Source organism: Nerophis ophidion, unplaced genomic scaffold (genome assembly GCF_033978795.1).
Source record: "Nerophis ophidion isolate RoL-2023_Sa unplaced genomic scaffold, RoL_Noph_v1.0 HiC_scaffold_87, whole genome shotgun sequence".
Classification (NCBI taxonomy): domain Eukaryota; kingdom Metazoa; phylum Chordata; class Actinopteri; order Syngnathiformes; family Syngnathidae; genus Nerophis; species Nerophis ophidion.
This window is the reverse complement of record NW_026907009.1, coordinates 47,017-53,936: the sequence shown is the minus strand read 5'-3', so window position 1 is coordinate 53,936 and position 6,920 is coordinate 47,017. Positions and strand designations below refer to the sequence as shown.

The 6,920-nt window shown below is 38.6% G+C and overlaps 1 pseudogene; it reads right to left on the bottom strand.

Moving 5' to 3' along the window:
• Positions 1–3,185: 3,185 nt before the first annotated feature.
• On the bottom strand, positions 3,186–3,955 carry LOC133547320 (gastrula zinc finger protein XlCGF8.2DB-like; annotated as a pseudogene).
• Positions 3,956–6,920: the final 2,965 nt, after the last annotated feature.

The following is a 6,920-nucleotide window of genomic DNA, read 5'->3' as shown; positions in this document are numbered from 1 at the left end:
TTCTGGACCACTTCTGGAAGCATATTATTATTTACTTTATACATCATTTGAACAGTTGTCTTTTATACAAGATCTTTTACTTTTAAAATGTGTGATTTTTTGAATAATTTGTTGGGTCTCTAGAATCCATTCTATGACTTATCTTTATTACTCTCTTTTGTAATATGATGATTGTTTTGTGATTGTTTTATATGTATGTCCCCAGACTTTTATGCAATAAACAATGTATGCTTCAACTGAAGTTGGGTACAATAATTCTAGTTAATATTTGTACGTATTTTATTCTCTTTAGTATTGCACTCCATTGTTTTATTGTTTTCTTTATATGACTTACATGTAGTGTCCAGTTTACTTCATCATCTATATTAACTCAGAAAAATGCGATTACCTTAATTCCTTTAATTTCAATATTATCCATCATAATTTGTGGTTTACATTTTTACAATCTTCAAATATGATGTATTTAGTTTTATTGAAGTTTAGTGACGGTTTATTGATGTGCAGCCATCTTTTTATGGTTAAGTTCTCTATGGATAAAATAAAATGAGAGTTAAATCAAGCGGTAATGAAGATTATTTTCTACATAATTACACTCAGTAGTGACAATTAAAGACACTTCCATCCTGTTCATTTGAGCAAAGAAAAAGAGTAAAGTGTAATATTGTAAACAATAGAAGAATGTTAATATCAGCAGTCAATATTCCAACATTGTGAAGCTGAGCTATCGTAAAAAACATATTCAGCATTGAAGGCTTTATGAGAGTGATGTAATTATCAGAATCAGAAATACTTTATTAATCCCCACAGGGAATTTAAATTGTCAGCACTGTTATGACCATGTGTATATTAAATGTAATATTATATGAATACCATAATAAATTGGTACGTTTGGGGGATGTGTAATGTTTTTTGTATGAACATCCTGACTGGTTTTATGCTAGAATAGTTTGAATTAGTAGAGAGTGAAACAAATGAGGTAGTAATGATAATAATGGTTTGTTTTAAGCCTGTTTATGAATAATTAAAGATAATTAAGATACCAAAATGTAGCTTACATCCTCAGTGAGCTGAACTCCAGCAGTAAAGATGAGAGAAATAATGTGGAAAGGTCAGAAGTCAAAATGTTTCTTCAGGTAATACATGGAGCCTCTGCTGCCACCCAGCGGCCGTTGGAAAGAATGCATACATTTTGTTTTGACCTCCTTTAAGCTGCTTTTTACTTTCTGTCCTGTTTGTGTCCAAGTCTGCAGTGTGGGCCATAGGACAGAAGGAAGACATTTTGTTAATAGACTGTGGAGGGCAGCAATACACCTAAGATGTTCTACTAGTCTGCTGGAAATAGAAAGGAGGAGAAAGCAAGATGGCGTTTGATGGAGAAAGTCTAAACGTGGGCATTATTGTTCTGTATTTTTAATCAGTGCATACATGTGCACATATATGTCCTTTAATAGAGTAAACATCAAAAATAATTGTTTGTATCTGAATGCACTTTGTATTTAACACCACCATTCTTAAATATGTTGTTTGTAAGAATGTGGGTGTTGTTGAGAAGATGATGCAGGTGTTCTGTCCAATTTAGCTAACTGTAAAAATGTGTTACTTAATCTAGTTTATTAGTAAAATAAATTGTTTTCCTTAATTATATTCTCCTCACTTTATCCAGACAGTCATTAGGACAAAAGACCCTGGGAGGAATTTGCCCTTTAAAAAGGGAAACCTATTCACTGTGGCAGGACAATATCTAGATGAATTGATCACATTTGGCATTTTATTCTCATTGTACAGCACTTATCTTTGGGCTGATACTGATACTGATACTGATACTGTGTTGACCAGTTTGATGATTGAATGTCCAGTACTGTAGAAATGTGTTTGGATATGACAATCCCTTTATTCCAAGCTATCAAAATGAAATGAAAAGTAGGTTCTAGAACATTATGTATGCTGACCTTGGCTTGAATGGCACATTGTCACAGCAGTGAGACCTGACCACACACCACACCACACGCTCCAAAACTGTTTGTCCTCCATGCAATCACCCCCCAGTGTTCCCAGCTGAACACAATTAAAGGAGGCTACCATGGCAACCGCACCATAGCAACAGTCCCAACCCGGTCAACACTTCCTGGTTCTCAACAGGAAGTGGGCGGAGCAATCTGCAGAAAGGGACATTCAGCATGAACTGAAGCCAGCAATCAATCAGAGAAAACTAAATAAAAACAATATAAGCAAATAAGGAAATTTGGCTCCAACAGTCAGTTTTCGTCTTTTGGTGCAGTTGACCTTGTTCTTACATTTCTCCTTCCTCCTAGAGTTCCTGTGTTGCCTTTGTGGGCGGAGTTGTGGGACGTGCACAGCTGCTTCCAATTGACCCTGGTGCTACTTAAGCAGCACCTTGACAGCTGGATGGCACTCGGCGATTCCACTCCACGCCAGTTGATTCCATGCTTTGAGTATTTTGCTACCTTGGCCATTCCCAGTGCCATCCATCTTGGTGTTGTTTTGTAGTGTGCACGTCTTGTAACTCCAAACCAAGTTGACTTTATTTGTGTATAGAAGTAGCTTTTGTTATTTTTTCCAAAATGCACATTTAGTCTTCTCTTTTTCGCACCATTGTTTTTTGTTTCCTACTGTTTGGATTGTTTTTGTGAGTAGATTTCCGCAGTAAAAGAAGTGTGAACAGCACTCTGACAGAAGGAGTTCCTCCAAAACGCAACACCCTTTGGCGGACAAGTATGTGATTAAAGGCTATACATATAAAATGAAAGAGACAAGTGGTAGAACAAATGGATGGATGTACAGTAAAGCTCTGTGGGATGATGTACATAATTAACTTTTCCCAAACATTCCAAACGTTCCCATGTTTTCTGAAATTGATAATGTTTGAGGAATTCTAAAAAAGGGGGATAAATCATGAACAACTTTAAAAAACACTTGTCATGTGTAGTACTTGACTGAAAAAAGGTAATAATCTAAAATATCTCATCTATAAATCTTAGAAACTATGTGCTGATGTTTTTAGAAGGTCAAAGTTAAAGTCTGGACAGTTTATTTCAAATCCTGCAGTTTCATTTGCTGCTGCTGTTCTCACCAGCACACTTGTGTTTCTTACACTGGTACTTAGAAGACAATCTTTCACCACACACACTGCAACTCAACACTTTCTCTCCTGGGTGTCTTCTCATGTGTCTTTTTAAATGCTGACTTTGTAAAAAACTTTTACAACATACTGAACATGTAAAAGGTTTTTCTCCAGTGTGTGTTCTCACGTGTTCTTTCAAATAGTGCCGTTGCGCAAAATATTTACTGCAGATTGAACAGGAAAAGGTTTTTCTCCAGTGTGTATTCTCATGTGCTTTTTGAAATTTTCCCTTCGAGTAAAATCTTTACCGCAGATTGAACATGAAAAAGGTTTTTCTCCAGTGTGTGTTCTCATGTGTACTTTCAAATGTGGCCTCTGAGTAAAATCTTTACCACAGATAGAACATGAAAAAGGTTTTTCTCCAGTGTGTGTTCTCATGTGTACTTTTAAATCTGGCCTCTGAGTAAAATGTTTACCGCAGTTTGAACATGAAAAAGGTTTTTCACCAGTGTGTGTTCTCATGTGTCTTTTCAATTGTTGACTTTCTCTAAAACCTTTACCACAGATTGAACAGGAAAAAGGTTTTTCACTGGTGTGTGTTCTCATGTGTACCTTCAAATTGATACTTTGTGTAAAACCTTTACTACAGAGTGAACAAGAAAAAGGTTTTTCTCTAGTGTGTGTTCTAATATGTATTTTCAAACTCTGACTTTGTGTAAAACCTTTACCACAGGTTGAACAGGAAAAACGTTTTTCACAAGTGTGTGTTCTCATGTGTACTTTCAAACTATGACCTACTGTAAAACCTTTACCACAGATTGAACAAGAGAAAGGTTTTTCTCCAGTGTGTGTTCTCATGTGTGATTTCAGACGACAATGGTATTTAAAGGTTTTGTGACAGTGAGAACAAGTGAAGTGAGTGTTGTCAGTGTGACATGTCTTATCATCTTTAGAGTCTTCATCATCAGTGTCAGGAGAGTGTGACGTTGTGTCCTCACTATCTGATAGTGGAGCTAAGAGCTTGTCTGCTTGTGATCCTCCACAGTGGTCTCCATCAGCTTCTGTTGTCATGTGTTGTGTTGAGCTGCTGCTTGGAGGCTCCCCCCCTCCCCTCTCCTCACTTTCACCTTTCACCTCATCATCTTCACTCTTCACAGGGACACCAGTCACTGGGAACTCCTCCAACCATTTAGGCTGACTGATGCCCTCTTCCTCCTCTTCCTCTTTGATGTGCGGCGGCTCTTGGTCCTCCTCTTCCTCTTTAAAGTAAGGGGTCAGTAGGTCCTCCTCTTCCTCTTTAAAATGGGTTATTAGTGGCTTCTCCTCTTCCTTTTTAAAATTGGGGGTCAATGAGTCCTCTTCTTCCTCTTTGATGTGAGTGGTCAGTGGGTCATCCTCTTCCGCTTTAAAATGGGGGATCAGTGGGTGTTTCTTTTCCTTTTTAATGTGGGAGGGCTGTGGCTCCATCCTGAAGCTCCACTTCTGTTGCTCAGGGAGAAGATGTTCTTCACAGACGTCTGCAGGCCACAAGAAGACAAACACGTTTTAGAAACATCCATCTGTGCTCAGTCACACAATGCATTCAGAACTTTTACATGCACTTAGGAAAAACAAGTTATCGTATGAACTGTCTTGAAATCTCAGTGACGCACAAACACGCTGCTCTTTACAACATTATTCACAGGAAAGGAAAAACAAACCAGCACAACAGGACTTTATACTATGGATAGACGGTTGATGGTTTAAAATTGATTCTGTCATATATTATTTCTTATAGAATTATTAATAGAACCGTTTTAAAACAGGCTACACAGGCTCCTAATTTAGTTGATGAAATATGCAGTAAAATATTTCATCATTTCCAGTATTATTTTCTCAAATAAAGCAACCAGATATTAACAGTAAATAAACAAGTACATTAATAATAATTGTTTCGCCAAATTAATACAATTAGAAATGACACAATATGTTACTGCATATGTCAGCTGCCAAATGAGGAGCTTTTGTAACCCATTTTGAAATTCTTCTATTAGCAATCATATACCAAATGATATATCGTAACATATATTGTTATTAAGATATAGATTTTAAGTCATATGGCCCATACCAAACATTGTTTCCCCGAGTCATTTTGTTTGGCCCACCAAATATATTTATTTTTATATTCTTTAGATGTGTGTGTATGTTTAAAATGTGGTACTACTGTTCTACATCACGTGGAAGTGTACATTTAAACCAATGTGGGTGGCACTGGGAGCAGGTGGGTAAAGTGTCCTTCCCAAGGACACAATGGCTCGGATGGCAGAAGCTGGGATTGAACCTGGAACCCTCAAGTTGCTGGCATGGCCGCTCTACCAACCGAGCTATACTGCCAGGCCACCTTAACAACATCAACACATTACCCACCGCCTAAACTAAAGTCTTAAAAAAACCAAAACATTTTTTGTTTTTTTGTCCTGTCCGGCTTCTCAGGCAAATCATATAGTCGATGTAGATGCCCGTATCGCATGTTCACATTTACTTTACAAAAGAGAAGTGTAGGATACTTCTCTTGTTGCCTTATTTGTATTTGACTTCATTAGACGTATTGATATTATCATTTTGTGCTAAACTAAAGTCTTAACAAGCTGGTACGCTTCGTACTGCCTCTGCCTCTGTCACTATGTCTCTGCAGCCCCCAGCATTGTCCCACCCACACAACCATCTGATTGGTTACAGGCAAAGCGGTAAGAGCCAATCAGCAGTGCGTATTCAGAGTGCATGGAATCAGGGCTCACGGCAGAGGCAGACAGAGAGGAGAGACGGTGCATGTTAGCAGAAAGGTGTTCAGCAGGTGAGCATAATGCAGCGGACGATCCCCATATCATAATAAACACCTCCCAGTCAACTACTTGTAACATCACTATGAGCCCGTTGACGATCTGGAGGTATAGGCGGTAGCTCAGCTCGCTCACAGTCCTCGAGGTGAAGGCTGATTAGCTTTTAGCGTAACGTTAGCTCATTTTGCGATGTGTGCGTGCGTGTGTGCGTGCGTGCGTGTGTGTGTGTGTGTGCGTGCGTGCGTGCGTGCGTGCGTGTGTGTGTGTGTGTGTGTGTGCGTGCGTGTGTGTGTGTGTGTGTTACGGACAGTAAAGCCCTGTCTGTCTGAGAGAAAGACAAGCATTATTGACCGATAGTTAACATCTAAGTTATTTCACTTAACCTTTTTCTGTGTTGACGCAGCAAAAAGTCAGTGAGTCCTACTCTTCCTCTTTATTGTGAGCGGAGCTATGACTCCTCTTTCTCTGTAAGGTAAGGGAGGGCTGTGATTCATTTGTCTCCTTAATGTGAGAGCTATCTGGCTCCTCCTTCCCTTTAATGTGGGGTTGCTTTGAATCCTCTTCCTCTTTAATCTTGGGGTACTGCAGAACCTCCATTTCCTTTTTAATATAAGGGGTTGTGACTGATTCTGCTCCATCCTTGAGGTCCGCTCTTGCTGCTCAGGGAAATGTTCTTCAATACACAAGTTAGACGAACAAATGCTTTAGAAAAGTCCAGATTTACCCAGTCACATGACATTTTGTCCTGCACGGGTATATATTCTGATAATGTCTCTGAGGATTTTATCAGTCCCCACGTTGACATTCAAGATGTCAAAACCATACGGTACATCAGGGAAGCAATACAAAAACTCATGAAAAAAATAAACACAGCAGTAAAACACTTACATACAAACAAGACAGCTGCTTGTACACCCGAAAGAGAACAAAGAACAGTGTCTAAGAGGAGCATCAACATTTGCATTTAAACTGTAAAATCCTGTTCATGATTTATTTACTCTACTTATTTAAATATGAAC